Raw genomic sequence first — 23,185 nt, 5'->3', positions numbered from 1 at the left:
TTCTGTATGTGTTGCTTTTCTGCTGTGAATTGTAAAGGATTTGAATTTTGATTGCCTCCATTAGTGAGTTATAAATTCCTCATAGAGTGTTATAGGTCTGAAACATACTGCAAGTTCCTGCTAACTTTACCATTTCCCTATGGCTTTAATGAAGTTAGAACTAGATCTTAATTATAGTAGTGACCTTGTTGACCAACACTGGTACCATAATATATTTGGCTTGGAGTGGTTAATTCGGACAGCTTCATTATCAGCCTGGGATAATGTGCTCTGATTTCTCTAGGTTTATACAATATAGTAATGGCATATTCATTCATTCATTTGACTATTTACTGAGCACCAAACTGCTTTAGCATCTCATCTCACTTGCATGTGTGAGATTGCCTCAGCCTGGGGCTTTCTTCTACCTTACTTCTTTACCTGGTAGTCTCCCATTTTAACTCCTAAGTTAGATTCCTTTCCTAAGTGCTCTAATATACTCCATGCTCTTGCCGAAATAGCATTTTCCACACTGGAATGTTGTTGCTTATTAGCCTGGATTCAGATTACCTGGGTTTAAATCAGCTTCATTCCTTACGAACTCTATGACCCACAGAAAGTTACTTATTTTCCCTGAATTTTATTTTCTCACCTGTTAAATGGAGACATTAATATACCTGTTGAATAAAGTTATTGTGTTCATTATATTTATTTATTCAGAACTAGTCATTAAGTAACTATTATATATTAGTTAATGATTCCAAGCGCTGGCGATGAGGCAACGAACACAACAAAATCCCTACCCTGCATACATTCTAGTGGGAGACAGACAATAAACACATCAATATATAACATGATGTGGGACTAGAGAGTAGTTGATAGTCTCTATTCAATGTCCGTATTAGATAGGAGGAGACATTGAACAGAGACTGAATGAAGATGGGGATACTGAGAGAAAAGCAAGGTTTTGGAGGTGGGGGAGGGGGTGGAGTGGGATGTGATCAGTTTTGGCCATGTGAAGTTTAAGATGACCATCATTCATTCCAGCAGAGGAATCGAGTGTCTACTTGTGTGATGGGCTGAATTGTGTACTCCTCAAATTGATATACTAAAGTCCTAATGCCCTAGTACTGCAGAATGTGAGTGTATTTGGAGATGGAATCTTATAAGAGGTGGTTAAGTTAAAATGAGGTCATATGGGCAGCCCCTAATCCAATATGACTGGTGTCTTTATAAGAAGAGGAGATTAGGACTCAGGCACACAGAGAGGGAAGACCATGTGAAGACACAAGGAGAAGGCAAGCCAAGGAGAGGGGCCAAAGGAGAAACCAACCCTGCCGGCACCTTGATCTCAAACTTCCAGCCTTCAGAACTGTAAGAGAATAAATTTCTGTTGTTTAAGCCACCCATTATGTGGTATTTTGCTACTGCAGCTCTAGAAAACCAGTACAAGTTGAATAGCTGTGTCTACAGTCTAGTGTTTAGGGGACACAATGAAGCAAGAGTAATTGGCATATGGAAAGTATTTGAAACTACCTTGGAGAAAGAGATTACCCAGAAAGGTATGGGGCTAGAGGAAGGCAGATGTTTAAGAACTGGGGCTAATATACTCCAATATTAAGAGTTCAGGGTAATTAAGAGTTGTTAGCAAAGGAGATGGCAGATGATCAGCCTATACTACAAGAGGAAAGGAGAGTGGAGTTCGAGAAGGTAAGCAAAGGAATTCACTGATGGTAGGTGCACAGGCAAAGGCAGCCTAACTCAGGAGAAGTCAAAGCTGAATACTACCAAGAAAGATAGTGTGGGGCAGCAAGATTATGAAATAGATGTGGTTGAGCAGTGCAATACATACACACCACACACACACACACACACACACACGTACACATGCACCAACTCACAAAGGAGGTTATTTGGAGAAACAAATTTGTTACCATGCACATGAGGGAGAGCCACAGAGTGCTTTCCCCTACCTCCAGTAGTGTTCAGAAGCTTATATACCATTTTGAGGTTGCAGAAAAAAGGAGGGCTCAGAAGATGGCCAAAAAAAAGGTTAAGGTGCTAAATCAGGTTATAGTAGCAAGACAGGTTATGGAAGGGAGAGAAGAGGAGGCTTGGCTAGCAAAGGTGGTCTTATTATGTAGATGGAATCTTTGAGGTTGCAGCCCTCAAAGGGAATAGACAGTAAATGTTTGTTTTAGACCTTTAAGATGTCAGACTCTCAGTTAATCTTTCCTAGGTCCAGACAAGGGAAGGCCCCAGCTGTGTTAATGCAGATTTTCTGCAGATGTAAATCTTCCCCACAAAAGACAGCTTAGCCAGGTTACTTCTGTTTGCTGACTCTCTGAGCAGCCATCTCAAAATATGTCAAAGAAGTATATTTTGGGGTGAAATATTTTGAGTTCCTTTAACACATAAACACACACACACAGTGGATTTAGAGGGAGACAAGAAGCAGAAGAGAAAGGAAAGAAAGGCATAGTCTTCTGCAGCCAGTTAGACAGGCAGAACAAGAACAAAGTTCCATTATGCTCTGTCCTCTTGACTGTGTTGTACTCCTATTGTGGCGACCCTTCAGTTTACAGAGCACTTTCACATACATGACTTCAAATAACCTTCTCAACAGCTCTCTGTTGAGAGATGGCATTGTAAGCTGTGTTTTACAGATGAAAAAATTTAAGATTTTGGAAGGTTCAGTTACTTGTTTTCTGTCAGACAGTGGGAAATATTTAGGCTCCTCAGTTAATACTTGAGTTTGACTTCAATACAGCTATATTTAAATTGCTTAATTGAAATGTTAGCATCCTCCTTTGGGTGGTCATTGTCCAGTCCTCCCTTACCACCTCTTCATTATTTCTCTTTTGAAGAGCATTGAAATGGTGTTAATGATCCCTTTTATCTTCTCTTACATGAAGTATGTATTATAAAGCTAACAGAATGCCATCAATGCCACATATCTTTGGCTCAACTTATAAAAACTTTGGTTAAAAAAAATCACAGAAATTTTATTATGACCCAATTCTTGGAAGCATTAACTCAGTCAAATAAAACAAGATGAAAAACCCTTAATTTTCACTGTTTCAACAAACCCCATGACATTTTTGATCACACATGCTGAAGTACAATGTTGGCTGGGGAGAGTCTGGATTACTTTGTTCATGGTTGGCATAGGTTTAAGATGAAACAGGGGCCTCTCCTAGGGGCCTGAACTCCTCCTCCCCACAAGCATGAAAATAAGGGAAATGAGTTCCTTCAAGGGAAATTTCAGGCACCTAGCTAGCCCTGAGAATTAAATATGCAACTTGATAAGCAAGAAAGTAATAGTAGCTTAAAACAATAGCTAAGGAAGTTAGAATCATGGGATGTTTGGTTCTGTATAAAAAATGAAACTGCCTTTGCAAAAATTAAAACAGTGAGAAAACTATGACAGTGAAAGAGATCTGACCTAACCAACTTCATCTTGCCTTTAACCTCCAGACTTCCCTTGGTCGTTCCTGTGAGTGGGCCAAGCTAACTCCGGAAGAAATTTAGTTTATTGTTTAAGCAGTAATAGTACTTCCCAAAACAAAACTGCCTTTATAAAACTAATAAAAGGCCACAAGTGTAGGATTATGAGAGGGGACTGAATTCTGCTAAGATGTAGGCATAGTTAAACCATTACCAGCCATTGTTCTGGAGATCACAAGATCTGTACCTTTCTCAATTACTCTTGTAAATATCATCACTATTGTAGAACCTAATAGTTTTGAGATGTCAGAACTATCAATAGTTTTGAGATGTCTTTTCAGACTTTTGGGTCTCTGATGTTTGGATGTTTCCATTCAGACCTGAGACTCAAGACTCAACTGGTCCTTTGGCCCCCACCCAGAAGCAGACTCAGCACAGGAGGACCATTTTCCACACCCCTATAATTGCATCCCCAACCATTCAGCAGCACCCATTCCCTAGCTTCCTGCCTGCCAGACTATCATTTAAAATCTCTAACCTCTAAATTTTCGAGTAGGCTGATTTGAGTAATAATACAACTCCAGCCTTCCGTTTAGCCAGCTCTACATGTCTTTTACTCTTTCTCTATTATAAGTTCCCTGTCTTGATATATCGGCTCTATCTGGGCAGTGGGCAAGATGAACCCATCAAGTGGTTACAAAACTAAAGATAACATCTCAGCCTATGTCCCTGAGTTGTTTCTCATAAAGCTGGACTCCTGCCCAGTGGATCCACTGGCACATAGATCTCAGAAAAAGGGGAACCAAAGACAACTCTGACCACTGTTCTTTGTCCTAAATTTCTTCCTGAGGGGCCTGGAGGAAATCATACCCAAGAGCCAGAGCTAACATTCTTTTCTGGTGACCCCAAATTTTTAAACAAACCTTTCTTAACCAATTGCAAACAGAAAATCTTGGAATCTACCTATGACCTGGCCAAACCAATGTGTGACCTCTGTGCATTGATTTATTATTTTGCATATAGCTTCTGCTGGAATTTACCCCTGCCTTTAAAAAACTCTTACTTGCAAGCCATTGGGGAGGTCAAGACTTAAGTGTCAGCTGCCCGATTCTCCTTGCCCTACAAATAAATGCCTTCCTTTCTTTCACTGTAGACCTCAGTGTGGATATCTGGTTTTACTGTGCCAGGTAAGTGAACCCCAGTTCAGTTCGATCACAGATTTTAGGCAAATGATGGCTGGCCCGGAAGTCCTGAAAGTCCAAGGCTTTACGCCAGAACTGTCCTATGTCTTGGTTAGAGGTGGGATATAACTTCACAATTACAGAAAATTTCAGATTGATCTATGTTTAATTTCTATCTCCATGAAGAGGCTGGCATCCTCAGCTAGGCAACTAAATGAGCAACAGCTGGGTTTAGAGGCAGAGAAACATCTTAGGCAGCCACCAAAGGACTAGTTTAAAAAGAACAATTGTGTTCAGGGAATTTTCAATACACTGTGGGACTGCTAAAGAAATTGTCTCCATCCATGCCTGTTAGCATGGAAAGGCTAATCCACAGTGCCCTAAGGAAGGGTGCTTTGCTTAGAAATGTGGCATTCAGTTTCTGTAACTCTGCATGGAAATTTCTTTTAAAGCTGTGCGTTTCTCAAAATGCAATAATTGCCTTGGGGTGTAATGAATTACAAAAGATGGGGGTAATCACAAAGAAAGAACATCAAGGAGAGGGAGATGAACAGAAACCTCATTGTCTTCAATGATCATCAAAAATAGGTCAGAAAACAAGTTCTGCTTTGATGTTTGATGTTTTTATTTTTAAGGAATTTTGTGTAATGAAGTGTAACCTCAGCAAATAGAAACTAGACCCAATATTAAGAGCTAGAGAACTAGTTATAGGAACAGAGAATGGGATGAGTCATTTTCATCACATTCATTTGAGTAGAATCTCAATTCTTATGGTTTCCATAAAAGTTTTTCTTAGTTTTGCTTTTCTTCCAGTTTGATTAATGTATTGAATTGGATGTAGGCAGATTGGAATAACCTACATGGTAGCTATGCTAATGTCTTATTTGGCAAAATTAAAGGTATCCTTACCATGCATATTAGGCAACCTGGAGAGGATAGCAGTTGGAAGCACACATATTAATAGAGGCAGGAGGCAAAGAAATCCTAGGCAGACAGGGGTGGGTCCCTGGTGAAATCCCACCTTCAAGCACAAAACAGCCTGAAACTCGTGGCCCAGAGTGAGAACTTCTATTCCTGTTTGCTTGCTCTCTCCTGATTGATTGTTTCTGAATAATGCCTTTTAACTAATCAGATTTTGCCTTTTCCAATACTACCTACAGCTCACGCCACCCCCATTCTGGGCCTATAAAGACCCCAGACTCAGTTGTTAGAGAGGCCTTCAAGGAAGAGACCTCCTGACTTTGGAGAAGATGACCTGCCCTTCCCATCCCCTTTCCAGCTCCCCTCTCTGCTGGGAGCTGTTTTCATCACTCAATAAAATTATCCTCCTTCACTGTCCTTCAGTTTGTCAGCATGACCTCATTCTTCTTGGATGCTGGCCAAGAGCTCAGGACTCACTGTGTGCAGGTACTCAGAAAGGCTGTCATCCTGGCCCTTTTTCCTTGCTGATGGAGGGCAGTCACCCCATGTGTTGGGGCCAAGGGCCCACTGAGCTGCTAACACACCACTGTCCATTGGGCTGTGGATGGTGGAACTAAAAGAGCTAATTGGCACACTAACACCCCTTTTGGGGCTTTGGGGTTGTGGGCAGCCTTGCCTGGGTGCCACTACGTTCCCCATGAGGTGACATGCCTGGTCTGGCCGCAAGCCCTGCAGGGATCTTGCTCCTGTGTTAGTGCTCAGAGTGCCTGGCCGGATCCTGCACTCGCTTGCTCACATGCTCCCTCCTGCAGGGGGCTGAGTGTGGTGAGCTGAGTAGTCTGGCCACCCATACTGTGAGTCCAGCAAAGGGGCTGAGAAAAATCCTGTATCAGTATAGACCTTCTCCTAATATTGGCTTCACCTCTTGCTGCTGTATGATTTTGGCCTTAAACCTCAGGTTTCCTATCTGAGAAATGGGGGTGATTACAATGTCTCACACTCTTGTCATCATGAGAATATAAGAGGTGATGTATGCCAAGGTCCTGATACCTTTGGTGTGAGTAGGGGCTGCTATTATTTATATCATCTCCTGAAAATAGTCATCAAATGCCCAAAGGAATGTGAGTGAGTGTGTGTGTATGTGTGTGTCAGTGTGTGTGTTGGGAAATTATTGTATTGAATTTGCAATACACTGTGGGACTGCTAAAGAAATTGTCTCCATCCATGCCTGTTAGCATGGAAAGGCTAACCCACAGGGCCCTAAGGAACGGTGCTTTGCTTAGAAATGTGGCATTCAGTTTCTATAACTTTGCATGGAAATTTCTTTTATACTGGATAAATGAGTTCTGTTCTGCATAAAGTTAGCCATGTAGCCAGATTTACCTGGTGTGAGCACTTAAGAGAAGCTGAAGCTGTCAGTCTCCTCTCTTACCTGTGATCTTTGGTCTTCCTTACAAACAAGAGCTCTGATTTTCATCACCAGTGTAGTTTCAAGATTTTGACAAATGACAGTCAGGACCTGGTGGGATCCACATAGTTCACTCCCTTCTGCCTCTCTCATTCTGCCTGTCAGAAAGTTTGAGACCCACAAATCCTGGTAACTAGGAGCATGTCTCAGACACATCAGCAGATAGCACGGGACTGGGTCCCACTGAGCTGTACAGCATTTTCAAGAGCTTGTTTCATAAACCCCTAAGTTTAGTTCATAAGTTACTGTGGACTCACCTGCCGTTAAGTTACTAAAAGGTAGCTACAATTCTGGGTTATGTAAAATAAAAATAAAACCCCGAGCCCCCCCCTCAGCTAACTGAACAGATTTCTTCTTGGCCGGGGGAGGCCTGGAAAACTGAGTTCTTGGCCATGACAGGAAGGCAGGTTGGACCTGCCTCATTATACAGCCTCTCTTTTGGAGTTTAAACACAACTGACCAACATTAATGTCAAAATAGAGTTTATAAAAGTTTCAGGACAGACTCTTTGTGGCAATAAAATACCAAATTATAAATAAGACCTAAAGCCATACAAGGCAAGGTTAAGTCACCCTCTACAAACTGTAAAATCTGACTTTTAGAAATTAACCTGGTATAATGTGGCTTACTTTCCAACCTGTGCTATAGCATCACATGACAGCTAGGAGACCCCGTTTTGTCTTAACTTAAGCAGTCCTTTGTACTGACTTCGAGTCTTTAGAGTCTAAGTTTAGACAAAGCTTTACTCCATTATCCTAAAGCAAATTAAAGGATCTCAGAATCTACCTATAACTTGTAAGCCTCCTGCTTCAAGACATCCTGCCTTTCCAGGCTGAACAAGTGTTTACCTTCCATGTATTGATTTATGCCTTTGCCATTGCTCTTGCTTCCTTAAAAAGCATAAAACCAAACTGTTATCTGACTGCCATGGGCCTGCTTTCTCAGGACCTCTTGAGACTGTGTTTCCTGGGCCATGGTCACTCATACTGGCTGGGAATAGACCTCTTCAAAATATTTTACAGAGCTTGGATTTCCCCTTAACAGTTGAAACATCTTTCTGCAAGTCACTGGGGAAGCTCATTTGTCCCTGAGGACAATGCCACTCACCAGTTGGCTCCTTCTTGCAGCATTATATGCAAATTCCCCCCTCTTTAAAAGAATAAATATTTAATAAGAAAATAGCAGTGGAGCCAAGTGTGAGAGGTGTGGCTAAGCTATGCGGCAGCCCTCTCCTAAGATAAACTTAGAATAAGGATGAGGATATATTTACAAGATACACACACACACACACACCCCACATGCACACACATCTATATATATGTATACAACATTTGAATATTCTTTTTCATACTTTGCCTGTAGTAAAAGAAATATCCTTCTCTTTAATATACAGCCTAGAAAGGAAGTTTATCAAATTTCTTAAGTCCCACATCTGCAAAAAGCAGATAAGCTCACTTTAAGAACTGATGTAGTAAAATCTTTACAGTTATTGAAGTGAGCTCTAAATTCACTGTGTTCTGTTTCTGCTCATATCATCTATCCAACTGCTGTAAATGAATTTTAATTCCCTTTACCTGCATTGAGGAAATTTATTGCTTATTTTCAGTATTTAGGTAGATGGCCTCACAGAGCCTTTTATTTTACTCTGGTTTATATAATTTTAGATATCCACCCACATGTCACTGTGCATGCCTCTACACCAGCCCCCGAAACATTTCCTCTTGTAAAACTGATACGTCTCAGTCAGTTGCCTAAAGCAGCTGTGGGCTTCCTCTGAACTCCAGCAAATATGTAGGGAAAAAGGAAGGAAGGAAGAAAAGAAGGTGTAGGGGAGGAAAAATAATTTTCTCTTTCACTTTTCATGAGTTCTCTTCTGGGACTCCCAGCAAAAAAAAAGATTAATAACAGAAAAAACATCAGAAATTTAATAACATGTATATATCCTGTATACATGGGAGATAACCCAGAGAAATGAGTAGATATCTCGAGTAGATCCCAAAGAGTTGTCTTAGACATCTTAAATCCCATTGATCTCTGAAGCAGGAAAAGCACTGTGAAACAAGGGTGAGGCTTGTTATGCAGATTTAAATGGGTGCCTTCTTCATTGACTAAGAGTCTCTAGTGATTTAGTCATGTTTCTCTTCCTGGTACAGAGAGAGAGAGACATCCTTACAAATGGAGATTTCCTTTATAGATGTAAATTTCTTTTTAAAAAGAGTGATTTTTTAGAGCTTCTTCTGTGTCTGCTGTTTCTCAAATAGCCAGCTCAAGTAATTCTTGTGCCGAAGAGGTGTACTTGGCATATTCTGGTCTTCTACAGTTGTTTTTGGGGTGGCATGTCCTTAACCCCATCAAAGGCAAGAAGAAAAAAAGGAAGAAAGAATGAGAAAAAGAAGGAAAGAAGAGAACAGAGAGGGAGAGATTGAGCGAAGACAGAAAATGACATACGTTTCTATTTAGACCCACTGACAATTTTATTAGGTCTACCTGCATTTAGCCTACATTCTGGGTTCAAGGCTGGTGCTGTGTAAATTTGGACACTGACTGAGGCTGTTGTGACTAATCTCCCCTCTCCAGGTCAGAGATTTTCTCCTCCAAGCAAATGTTCTTCTTATTGATTCTTATCCAGCTTCTTCTCCCAATATATTTGACTAGGAAGCAAATACTTAGTGCTATAACCTGGTTACTTTTGTTGTTCTGTACATCACAACTTGCCTCAGAGCACAACTGCCAATTTTAAAATGTGGCTCCTGGATTGAAGGTCCTAGTGTCAGAGGCGTTCAAACCAGAGAAACTCCATCTTGAATAGAGGCTGGGTAAAATGAGACTGAGACCTACTGGGCTGCATTCCCAGACAATTAAGACATTCTAAATCACAGGATGAGATAGAAGGTCAGCACAAGATACAGGTCAGAAAGACCTTGCTGATAAAACAGGTTGCAATAAAGAAGCCGGCTAAAACCCACCAAAACCAAGGTGGCGACAAGAGTGACCTCTGCTGATCCTCACTGCTACACTCCCACCAGTGCCATGACAGTTTTTAAATGCCATGGCAATGTCAGGAAGTTACCCTATATGGTCTAAAAAGGGAGGCATGAATAATCCACCCCTCATTTAGCATATCATCAAGCAATAACCATAAAAATGGGCAACCAGACCCCTCAGGGCTACTCTGTCTATGGAGTAGCCATTCTTTTATTCCTTTATGTTCCTAATAAACTTGCTTTCACTTTCCTCTATGGACTGGCCCTGAATTCTTTCTTGGGCAAGATTCAGGAATGGTCTCTTGGGGTCTGGATCAGGACCCCTTTCCTGTAACACTAGGACATCTATTCTGGTCCAGGATCCAATTGCATGCAAACCTCTCTTCCTGGCCAATTACCAGACCTTGCTAGTGGATGGAGCTGGTGCCTGCTTCATTGCTTTCCATTCCACTTGCTGGACCTTCTTTGTTGTGAGTAATCTGGCCTTCATTGTGAATGACACCCAACTGTACCAACAGACTTTTCCTACACATGGGAGTGTTATTCTACCCATTCTACAGGTATAGGAAACAGGCTTAGAGAAGTTTTATGGTTTGCACAAGATTTTAAAGGTTTTTTAAAGCTCTTTTGGAGAAAACTGGAAAGAAAATTATCCTGTTTATAGGCCTAAAAATGACATTGAAAACTAAACATGCTCAAAGAAGACATTTATCTCTTTGAAGACACTGAGGTCTCTGATCAACAATTTTTAAAGACTAATCATGAACACTAATAGCTATGCTCTGTCATCACTCAGCTAACATCTCTGGGCCCCAAGTTTAAATAGTTAACTGTGATCCTTCGCTTGCATAGTATGTGCCTGCTCAATAATGCTTAATTCAAAGTGCTCACCCCTCATATTTGTTTCAATATTGTTTGAGATGGGAACTCAGGAGGGGGATTTTTGTTTTTGATGGTGGTAGAGCCTCATCATGGAGTTGTTCTATTGTGTTCTCCATATAACCTGTGGCTTGGGTTTGTTTGCAAGAATAGAGTTTATCAAAAACTGGTCCTCCTACTTCTCTTTATAAAGAAGTATTTATAAATAAAGATTCTGCACAGAATATACTGGTCCTCTAGGGCAGTACCAATTCTTCTAATACAGTAATTATTTGAAGCCTTGTGCCCTGGAGTCAACATGTTCTTGTGGGAATTGCTACAGTTGAGAAAGCAAGATGAGTTTATAGGAAAAATGTGTTAAAATGTAAACATATATTAACAACTTCAAAAAGCTGGAGCACATAGTAACATCCTTAAAATCACTTTTCCCTTATTTCCAGATGCTTATGGCATTTGTAAAAGGGATATAAAATCATACAGTAAGAGCACTGTGGGCGGGTACATTATTTACATGTTATCATGTGTTGACATTTTTTACTCAGGGCCCTGATAATTGAAGATGAAACTGATAAAATTTTAAAGCCATAACTTGTTTTGTTGTTTTTCTTTTTAAGAGACAGGGTCTTGCTCTGTCACCCAGGCTGGTGCGATCAGTGATCGTAGCTCACTGCAGCCCCAACCTTCTGAGCTCAAGCAATCCTCTCGCCCCAGCTTCCTGAGTAGCTTGGACTACAGGTGCATGCCATAATGTCCAGTTAATTTTTTTTTTTAATTTTGAAGAGACAGGGTTTTGCTATGTTGTGTAGGCTGAACCAGAACTTTTGAGTCCCCATTTCCTAATTTATGCAATCACTTCACACTGGCACCCCCACATCATTGCGTAAATTGACATCCTTCAAGTGAAATAATTATATATAAGATGTTTCCAACTACCTTCACCTGCAAATAATAGTAAACCTGATGTGTGGATAAAGAATTGTATTTACCACATGTTCCAATTTGCCCAATGGATTGATGGATATTCAATCATTTTAACCATTTTAAGATTTTGAAGAGTGAACAGTCATTACATATCTTATAACTTAACCTTTAAAAACTGTCGATTTTGAACTTTACCTTTCAGCTTGACTTAATGTGATGTTTTAGAAGCATTCTTCAAAGAATAAAACACTAACTATGCAGAAAAGATTGGGGGATCATCATGGCAGATGGGAGGCAGAACTAGATGGCAGTTCCAACAGAGCAACATGCCAAGACTTGCATTGTGAATTTTAGCTCCAGATTGACTGCAAGAACAAACCAGCAATCTCGAGAAGACTCATAGACCCTCTGAAGGAAGCAGACTGCTCCTGCAGGACTTGGAAGATACCCCAAATACTGTGAGTGCCCCAACTGCAGAAGTGGGAAAGGGATACCCTCCTCTCCTGAACACACACCCCTACCAGAGAAACTGTAGGTTTCTCTTTGCAGGAGAAGTTTCTGACTTTACCCAAAGCTGAGTGCATTTAGAGAGCTGAGCGAAATACAGGGGTAGAGGAAGCAGCAGAAAGGCCCTGGGAGCTCGCTGAGTCCCCAAGCAGGCCATTCCTGTCTGGCACCACAGGGATCCATCAGGAGGGTGGCCAGAGGAGCAAGGGGTAAAACTCCACAGGGAGAAGGAAATCTCTAGCTGAGCTTTGTAACAATTTGAACAGGGCAAGAAGCCTCCTGGCCAGAACTCAGGGGAAGGTGCAAATCTGATGTGCGGACTCCACAGGTGGGGGAAGAACCAAGCCCTTTTCTTATGCAGCTGGGAGTTGGGTAGCCTGAAGCAAATTTTCAAGCCTGTCTTGCCCTCTGCCTAGAAACAGACTTGGGGTTATTGGTGGGGGTGTGGATTGTGGGAGTGAGACCAGCCCTCTGGTTTGTGTGGGAGCTGGGTAAGGCTTGTGACTGCTGGCTTTTCCCAACTTCCCTGACAACCTGCATGACTCGGCAGAGGCAGCCATAATCTTCCTAGGTACACAACTCTAGTGACCTGGGAATCTCGCCCACAATCCCCACAGTAGCCCCGGCAAGACTTGCCTAAGCTCAAGTCTAAGGAGAGCCTGAGCTCAGACACACCTCACCCTGCCCCCACCTGATAGTCCTTCCCTACCCACCCTGGTAGCAGAAGACAAAGGGCATATAATCTTGAGAGTTCTAGGGCCCTGCCCACTACCTGTCTCTCACCATACTACTACAGCTGGTGCTTTCTGGAAAGAACCACCTCCTGGCAGGAGGCCAACCAGCACAAAAATAAATAGAGCATTAAATCACCAAATCTAAGAACCATCATGGAGTCCATTGCACCCCCCTGCCAACTCCTCCAGAACAGGCATTGGTATCCATGGCTGAGAGACCCATAGATGGTTCAAATCACAGGACTCTGTGCAGACAACCCCCAGTACCAGCCCAGAGCTGGGTAGACTCGCTGGGTGTCTACACCCAGAAGAGAGACAGCAATCACTGCAGTTCAGCTCACAGGAAGCCACATCCATAGGAAAAGGGGGAGAGTACTATATCAAGGGAACACCCTGTGGGACAAAAGAATCTGCACAACAGCCATCAGCCCTAGACCGTTGCTCTGACAGAGCCTGCCCAAATGAGAAGGAACCAGAAAACCAACCCTGGTAATATGACAAAACAAGGCTCTTCAACACCACCAAAATACCACACTATTCACCAGCAGTGGATCCAAACCAAGAAGAAATCTCTGATTTACCTCAAAAAGAATTCAGGAGGTTAGTTATTAAGCTAATCAGACAGGCACCAGAGAAAGGCAAAACCCAATGCAAAGAAATTAAAAAAAATGATATAAGAAGTGAAGGGAGAAATATTCAAGGAAATAGATAGCTTAAAGAAAAAACAATAAAAAATTCAGGAAAGTTTGGACAATTTTTAGAAATGCAAAATGTTCTGGAAAGTCTCAGCAATAGAATTGAACAAGAAAAAGAAAGAAATTCAGAGCTTGAAGACAAGGTCTTCAAATTAACCCAATCTGACAAAGACAAAGAAAAAGAATAAAAAAATATGAACAAAGCCTCCAAGAAGTCTGGGATTGTGTTAAATGACCAAACCTAAGAATAATCCATGTTCCTGAGGAAGAAGAGAATTCTAACAGCTTGGAAAACATAGTTGGGGGACTAATCAAAGAATACTTCCCCAGCCTTGCTAGAGACCTAGACATCCGAATGCGAGAAGCACAAAGAACACATGGGAAATTCATTGCAAAAAGATCATTGCCTAAGCATATTGTCATCAGATTATCCAAAGTTAAGATGAAGGAAAGAATCTTAAGAGCTAGGAGATAGAAACACCAGGTAACCTTTAAAGGAAAATCTATCAGATTAACAGTAGATTTCTTGGCAGAAACCCTGCAGAACAGAAAGGATTGGGGCCCTATCTTCAGCTTCTTCAAACAAAATTATCAGCAAAGAATTTTGTATCTGGTGAAACTAAACATCATATATGAAGGAAAGATACAGTCATTTTCAGACAAACAAATGCTGAGAGAATTCGACCCTACCAAGCCACCACTACAAGAACTGCTAAAAGGAGCTCTAAATCTTGAAACAAATCCTGGAAACAAATCAAAACAGAACCTCTTTAAAGCATAAATCCCATAGGACCTATAAAAGAAAAATACATGTTAAAAAGCAAAACCAAAAAACCAAAGTACACAGGCAACAAAGAGCATGATGAATGCAATGGTATCTCTCATTTCAATACCAATATTGAATGTAAATGGCCTAAATGCTCCACATAAAAGATACAGAACAACAGAATGGATAAGAACTCACCAACCGACTATCTGCTGCCTTCAGGAGGCTCACCTAACACATAAGGACTCACATAAACTTAAAGGGGTGGAAAAAAGGCATTTCATGCAAATGGACACCAAAAGTAAGCAGGGGTAGCTATTCTTGTATCAGACAAAACAGACTTTAAAGCAACAGCAGTTAAAGGAGACAAAGAGGGACATTATATAATGGTAAATGGCCTTATCCAACAGGAAAAGATCACAGTCTTAAACATACATGCACCTAACACTGGAGCTCCCAAATTTATAAAACAATTACTAATAGACCTAAGAAATGAGATAGACAACAACACAATAATATTGGGGGACTTCAGTACTCTACTGACAGCATGAGACAGGTCATCAAGATAGAAAGTCAACAAAGAAACAATGGATTTAAATTGTAGCTTGGAACAAATGGACTTAACAGATATGTATAGACCATTTCATCCAACAACTGCAGAATACACATTTTATTCAACAGCACATGGAACTTTCTCCAAGACAGACCATGTATTAGGCCAAATGAGCCTTAATACATTAAAAAAATTGAAATTATATCAAGCACGCTCTCAGACCACAGTGGAACGAAACTGGAAATCAACTACAAAAGGAACCTTCAAAAACATGGAAATTAAATATTCTGCTTCCGAATGAGCATTGAGTCAAAAACAAAATCATGATGGAAATAAAATTTCTTCAAATTGAATGACAATAATGACACAGCCTACCAAAACCTCTGGGATAAAGCAAAGGCAGTGCTAAGAGGAAAGTTCATAGCCCCAAAAGCCTACATCAAAAAGACTGAAAGAGCACAAACTGACATTCCAAGGTCACCCCTCAAAGAACTAGAGAAACAAGAACAAACCAAACCCAAACCCAGCCGAAGAAAGAAAATTACCAAGATCAGAGCACATCTAAATGAAGTTGAAACAAAAACAATACAAAAGATAAATGAAACAAAAAGCTGGCTCTTTGAAAAGATAAATAAAATTGACAGACCATTAACAAGATTAACCAAGAAGAGAGAAAATCCAAATAAACTCACTAAAAAATGAAGCAAGAGATATTATAACTAACACCACTCAAATATAAAAGATCATTCAAAGCTATTATGAACAACTTTACACACATTAACTAGAAAACCTAGAAGAGATGGATGAATTCCTGGGAAAATACAACCCTCCTAGCTTAAATCAGGAAGAATTAGATAACCTGAACAGACCAATAACGAACAGTGAGATTGAAATGGTAATTAAAAAATTATGGACAAAAAAGTCCAGGACCAGGTGGATTCACAACAGAATTCTACCAGATACTCAAAGAAGAATTGATACCAATGCTTTTGACACTATTCCACATGATAGAGAAAGAAGAAACCCTCCCTAATTCATTCTATGAAGCCAGCATCACCCTAATACCAAAACCAGGAAAGGACATAACAAAAAAGAAAACCGATATCCTTGATAAACATAGATGCTAAAATTCTTAACAAAATACTACCTAACCGAATCCAGTAACATATCAAAAAGATAATTCTCCATGATTAAGTGGGTTTCATACCAGGGATGCAGGGATGGTTTAACATACACAAGTCAATAAATGTGATACACCACATAAACAGAATTAAAAACAAAAATCACATGATCATCTCAATAGATGCAGAAAAAGCATTAGACAAAATCCAGTATTGCTTTATGATTAAAACTCTCAGCAAAATCAGAATACAAGGGACATACCTTAATGTAATAGAAGCCATCTATGGCAAATCCACAACCAACATAATACTGAATGGGGAAAAGCTGAAAGCATTCCCTCTGAGAACTGGAATAAAACAAGGATGCACGTTCTTACCACTCCCCTTCAACATAGCACTGGAACTCCTAGCCAGAGCAATAAGGCAAGAGAAAGAAAGAAAGGGCATCCAAATTGGTAAAGAGGAAGTCAAACTGACACTGTTTGCTGATGATATGATCATTTACCTTGAAAACTCTAAAGACTCCTCCAGAAAGCTCCTAGAACTGATAAAAGAATTCAGCAAAGTTTCCAGATACAAGGTTAATCTACACAAATCAATAGCTCTTCTATACACCAACAGCAAGCAGAGAATCAAATCAAGAACTCAACTCCTTTTACAATAGCTGAAAAAAAAAAAAAATATTTAGGAATATACCTAACCAAGGAGTCAAGAAACCTATACAAAGAAAACTATAAAACACTGCTGAAAGAAATCATAGATGACACAAACAAATGGAAACATATCCCATGCTCATGGATGGGTAGAATGAATATTATGAAAATGACCATACTAGCAAAAGCAATCTATAAATTCAGTGCAATCCCCATCAAAATATCACCATCATTCTTCACAGAATTAGAAAAGACAATTCTAAAATTCATATGGAACCAAAGAACAACTCACATAGCCAAAACAAGACTAAGCAAAAAGAACAAATCTTGAGGCATCACACTACCTGATTTCAAAGTATACTATAAAGGCCATAGTCACCAAAACAGCATGGTATTGGTATAAAAATAGGCACATAGACCAATGGAACAGTATAGGGAACCCAGAAATAAACCCAAGCACTGACAGCTAACCAATCTCTGACAAAGCAAAAAAGAAAAAGAAAAAAAAACTTACAATGGGGAAAGGACACCCTTTTCAACAAATGGTGCTGGAATGATTGGCAAGCCACATGTAGGAGAATTAAACTGGATCCTCATCTCTCACCTTATACAAAAATCAACTCAAGCTGGATTAAGGACTTAAACCTAAGACCTGAAACTAAAAATTCTTGACAATAACATTGGAAAAACCCTTCTAAACATTGGCTTAGACAAGGATTTCATGACCAAGAACCCAAAAACAAATGCAATAAAAACAAAGATAAATAGCTAGGACCTAATTAAACTAAAGTGCTTTTGCATGGTAAAAGGAACAGTCAGCAGAGTAAACAGAAAACCCACAGAGTGGGAGAAAATCTTCACAATCTATACATCTGACAAAGGACTAATAGCCAGAATCTACAATGAACTCAAACAAATCAGTAAAAAACCCCAAACAATCCCATTAAAAAGTGGGCTAAGGACACGAACAGACAATTCCCAAAAGAAGATATACAAATGGCCATCAAACCTATGAAAAAATGCTCAACATCACTAATGATCAGGAAAATGCAAATCAAAACCACAATGTGATACCCCCTTACTCCTGCAAGAATGGCCATGATAAAAAAATTAAAAAGCAGTAGATGTTGGTGTGGAGGTGATAAACAGGGAACACTTCTACACTGCTGATGGGAATGTAAACTAGTACAGCCACTATGGAAAACAGTATGCAGATTCCTTAAAGAAGTAGAAGTAGAACTACCATTTGATCCAGCAATCCCACTACTGGGTATCTACCCAGAGGAAAAGGAGTCATTATTTGAAAAAGACACTTGCACATGCATATTTATGGCAGCACAATTCACAATAGCAAAATCGTAGAACCATTCCAAATGCCCATCGATCAATGAGTGGATAAAGAAACTGTGGTATATAAAAATGATGGAATATTATGCAGCCATAGAAAGGAATGAATTCACAGCATTCTGAGTGACCTGGATGAGATTAGAGACTATTATTCTAAGTGAAGTAACACAGGAATGGAAAACCAAATATTGTATGTTCTCACTGATATGTAAGAGCTAAGCTATGAGGACGCAAAGGCACGAGAATGATACAATGGACTATGGGGTCTTGGGAGGAAGGGTGGAAGTGAGTGAGGGATAAAAGACTACAAATATGGTGCAGTGTATACAGCTCAGGTGATGGGTGCATGCAAATCTTACAAATCAACCACTAAAGAACTCAGTCATGTAACCAAATACCTTCTGTATCCCAATAACTTACAGGAAAAAACACTAACCATGCCAAAAAAAAAAGTTCAACCAGTTTCTTTATAGTTTCTTGTCTGCGTATTTTGGCATTTTTAGAGACACATATAAATGCCTTCTAAACAGTTAAGTGACTGCCCAGACTGTGAAGCTCAAACATGGTTTAAGTGCTCCAGGGATGTGATTACCAAAAATAATAACTAGATCACAATCATTAAAATGAAAAACTAAGCATATGATGGGGGAAATTATGCAAAGAAGGACAGGGCAGTAAAGCAAGTACATCTCTTTTTGTAGATTGGATGTTTTTTGATCTTTATTTCCATTTTATTAACAGCTGCATATCTTATTATTAGGGCAATTGAGGCTAAGAAGCCCTCTTCAAAATATATTAATTATGTGATGTTGATCAGACAATGAATTATCACAGATTATGCAGCTCTATTACATTCAGTAAAGCTAAGTAGAGCATTTGAATATGAGTATGTTTCATCATACAAAATGATGTAATAACAATTATTTGGGGATGGCAGTTTTGACATCATTATTAGCTTGAATATAGTCTCATTACCTCCAAGTGGCTCAGCAAAATAGTAACTGAGCATCTGTGTGTACATGGCATTGTGCATTGTGGGTGGGTACTTTATACATGTTATAATATGTTGGGGCCTTCTTTGCCCAGGACCTAGTCCATAATAGGTACTCGATAAATGTTTGCTGATCCTGAAGTTGATCAGCCTTTGTCCTTCCTGGTAGAGATGGGAGGAGGGACACTTCTGTGAATTTATGAAGTGCTTTTAGGCAAATAGGGAGTGAGCAGAGAGCTTTCCTTGGATTTACTTCTTCTTAATTGGCTTCAGTTCAAAATAATTTTTATGCCAAAGTGGCATATTTTGGGGTGGCATTTTCCTATCCTTCATGCCTAAGTTTACAACTAACATACCAAAGTTTAAAGGTGAATGTAATGGTTAATACTGAATGTCAACTTTATTGAATTTAAGAATGCAAAGTGTTGATCCTGGGTGTGTCTGTGAGGGTGTTGCCAAAGGAGATTAACATTTGAGTCAGTGGGCTAGGGAAGACAGACCCACCCTAAATCTGGTGAGCGAAATCTAATCAGCTGCTAGCAAATATAAAGCAGGCAGAAAGTGTGAAAAGGTGAGACTGGCCTAGCCTCCCAGCCTACATCTTTCTCCCATGCTGGATGCTTCCTGCCCTCAAACATCAGCTACAAGTTCCTCAGTTTTGAGACTCAGACTGGCTCTCCTTGCTCCTCAAGGTTTCAGACAGCCTATTGTGGAATGTTGTGATCATGTAAGTTAATACTTAATAAACTCCTCTTTTTATATCTATCTATCCTATTAGTTCTGTCCCTCCAGAGAACCCTGACTAATACAGGTTTTGGTACCAGGAGTGGTTCTAGAGGAACAGAATATTAAGGATGTAGTTCTTTTGTTGGTTTTGGGGTTTCTGTAGTTGGCTACTTCATATGATTGGACACCAAAATTCTAAGGCCTCTACTTATAATAGTATGGAGAATGCTGATAGTACTTGGTGTGAACTGATTAGAGAGTTATGCAAAATAAATTCATTTGACACTTCTGATTCACTGCTTGTGAGAGGCAGGGAGTTTAGTGACTCTATACATAATACCTCAGACCATATGTGGAGAATCAAGGAACATAATGGGGCTGGTTGCTCCTAAGTTTAGTAGATAATGTCATGAAAGAAATGATGAACTCAGGGATTCTATCTCCTGGATTCAGAAGCAGATACTGAGCCTCAAATCTGCTAAGATTGCCCTGAGTGAGAGTCTTATCTCCTATAGAGACAGAGCTGAAATTGTGGAAAAACAGACACAAGCTCTTATCATGCAAGTGGCTGACCTGCAATGAAAGGTGCGTGCACAGCCTCATCAGGTGTCTACTGTTAAAGTGAGGGCATTGATTGGAAAAGAATGACACCCTGCAATTGGGAATGGGGATATGTGGGAGGACACTGGTGAAGCTGGGGACACTGTGTTTGTAAACTCTGTTGGACCATTTTTGCCAGAAGAAACAGCTTTCCCATCCCCAGTAATGGCAACATCCCCTCCCTGACCCATGCTGCCATCAGCTTTTCCACCTTTGTCTGAGGAGATAAATTGTGTATTGCCTGAGGCAAAAGTGACGTCCTCCCCTGAATCAGTTGCCAGGCAAAATAATGTTGATTCTCCTTGAGAGCCACCCCCAACACTCCTGTTTGCTTCTAAACCTATAACTAAAGTCCCAGTGGGCCCCTAGAAGTGAGATTGAGAGTGTGACCCATGAGGAGGTGTGCTACACTCAAAAAGAACTGCTTGAGTTTTCTAATTTATATAAACAGAAATCTGGAGAACAGGAATGGGAATGGATATTAAGGGTGTGGGATAATGGTGGAAGGAACATAGAGTTGGATCAGGCCGAATTTATTGATTTTATCCCACTAAGTAGGGACCCTTCATTTAATGTTGCAGCTCAGGGAGTCAAAAAAGGTTCTAATAGTTTACTTGCTTGGTTAGCTGAAATACAGATTAAAAGATGGCCCACTGTGAGCCAGCTAGAAATGCCTGAGCTTCCTTGGTTTAATGTACAGAAAGGGATCCAAAGGCTTAGGGAGATTGGGATGGTGGAGTGGATTAGTCACTTTAGACCTACTCATCCCAGCTGGGAGCTTGCAGAAGATATACCCTTGACAAATGCCTTGCAAAATAGACTTGTGAGGGCAGCACCTGTATCATTGAAGAACTTTGTAATTTCTCTTCCCTGTATGTCAGATCTAACAGTGGGAACCACAATCACTCCACTACAAAATTTAAATATAATGGGAATAATTGGATCCCAAGGTGGCAGGGGCCAAGTGGCAGCACTCAACCATCAAAGGCAAGAGGGGCATAGCTACTGAAATGGACAGCAGAGGCACAGTGACAATCAGAATAGTCTGACTCCTGTAGAGTTCTGACATTAGCTAATTAATCATGGTGTTCCTAGAAGTAAAATTGATAGGAAGCCCACTGCATTCTAGCTTAATTTATATAAACAGAAAACTTCTAGGTCCAATGGATGAAAGGCTAATTTGAATTATAAAAACAGAGAATCATGGCCCATCAATAAATTTTTGGGCTTGAGCCAGTTTACAGACCCAGAACCCATTGAAAGAAGGGGAGGCTGGGTTACCTTGTGGAAGGACCCCATATTACTGACAATTTATGCGGTGAATCTTTCTCCCATCCTTCCCTAAGAAGACCTCCAGCCTTATACCAGGGTAGCTGTGCATTGGGGAAAGGGAAATGATCAGACATTTCAGGGACTACTGGACACTGGCTCTGAGCTGACATTGATTCCAGAGGACCCAAAATGTCATTGTGGTCCCCAGTTAAAGTAGAGGCTTATGAAGGTCAGGTAATTAATGGAGCTTTAGCTCAGGTCTGATATACAGTGGGTCCAGTGGGTCCTTGGACTCTCTTTTGGTCATTTCCCTAGTGCCAGAATGCATAATAGGCATAGACATACTTAGTGTCTGGCAGAATCCCTGCATTGGCTCCCTGACTGGTAGGGCGAGGGCTATTATGGTGGGAAAGGCCAAATGGAAGCCATTGAAGCTGCCTCTACTTAGAAAAATAGTAAATTGAAAACAATATTGCATCCCTGGAGGGACTGCAGAGATTAGTGCCACCATCAAGGACTTGAAAGATGCGGGGGTGGTGATTCCCACCACATCCTCATTCAACTCTCCCATTTGGTCTGTGCAGAAAACAGATGGATCTTGGAGAATGACAGTGGATTATTGTAAGCTTAACCAAGTGGTAACTCCAATTGCAGCTGCTGTACCAGATGTGGTTTTATTGCTTGAGCAAATTAACACATCTCCTAGTACCAGATATGCAGCCATTGACTTGGCAAATGCCTATTTCTCCATTCCTGTCCATAAGGCTCACCAGAAGCAATTTGCCTTCAGCTGGAAAGGCCAGCAATATACATTTACTGTCCTACCTCAGGGATATACCAACTCTCCCGCTTTGTGTCATAATGTTATTTGGAGAGGTCTTCATCATTTTCACTTCCACAAGATATTACACTGGTCCCTTACATTGATGACATTATTTTGATTGGATCCAGTGAACAAGAAGTAGCAAACACACTGGACTTATTGGTGAGATATTTGCATGCAGAGGATAGGAAATAAATCTGGCTAAAATTCAGGGAACTTCTACCTTAGTAAAATTTCTAGGGGTCCAGTGGTGTGGGGCCTGTCGAGATATTCCTTCTAAGGTAAAGGATAAGTTGCTGCATTTGGCCCCTTCTACAACCAAGGCAGAGGCACAACACCTAGTGGGTCTATTTGGATTTTGGAGGCAATGTGTTCCTCATTTGGGTGTGTTACTCTGCCTCATGTATCAAGTGACCTGAAAGGCTGCCAGTTTTGAGTGGGGCCCAGAACAGGAGAAGGCTCTGCAACAGGTCCAGGCTGCTGTGTAAGCTATTCTGCTCTGCCACTTGGGCCATATGACTCAGCAGATCCAATGGTGCTGGAGGTCAGTGGCAGATAGGGATGCTGTTTAGAGCCTTTGGCAGGCTCCCATAGGTGAATCACAGTGGAGGCCTTTA

General features: G+C 40.6%; 1 long non-coding RNA gene across 1 annotated transcript in view; it reads left to right on the top strand.

Moving 5' to 3' along the window:
* The window catches only part of LOC134737685 (uncharacterized), a 286,300-nt gene that overhangs the window by 212,955 nt on the left and 50,160 nt on the right, over positions 1–23,185 (top strand). Inside the window, exon 8 of the long non-coding RNA XR_010122811.1 lies at positions 12,135–12,238. This is a non-coding gene — a long non-coding RNA (uncharacterized LOC134737685). The remainder of the gene's footprint in view (positions 1–12,134; positions 12,239–23,185) is intronic.

The sequence above is a fragment of the Pongo pygmaeus genome, chromosome 11, assembly GCF_028885625.2.
Source record: "Pongo pygmaeus isolate AG05252 chromosome 11, NHGRI_mPonPyg2-v2.0_pri, whole genome shotgun sequence".
Lineage (NCBI taxonomy): Eukaryota > Metazoa > Chordata > Mammalia > Primates > Hominidae > Pongo > Pongo pygmaeus.
Note: the sequence above shows the minus strand (reverse complement) of the source record. Positions and strands in the feature narration are given on the sequence as shown.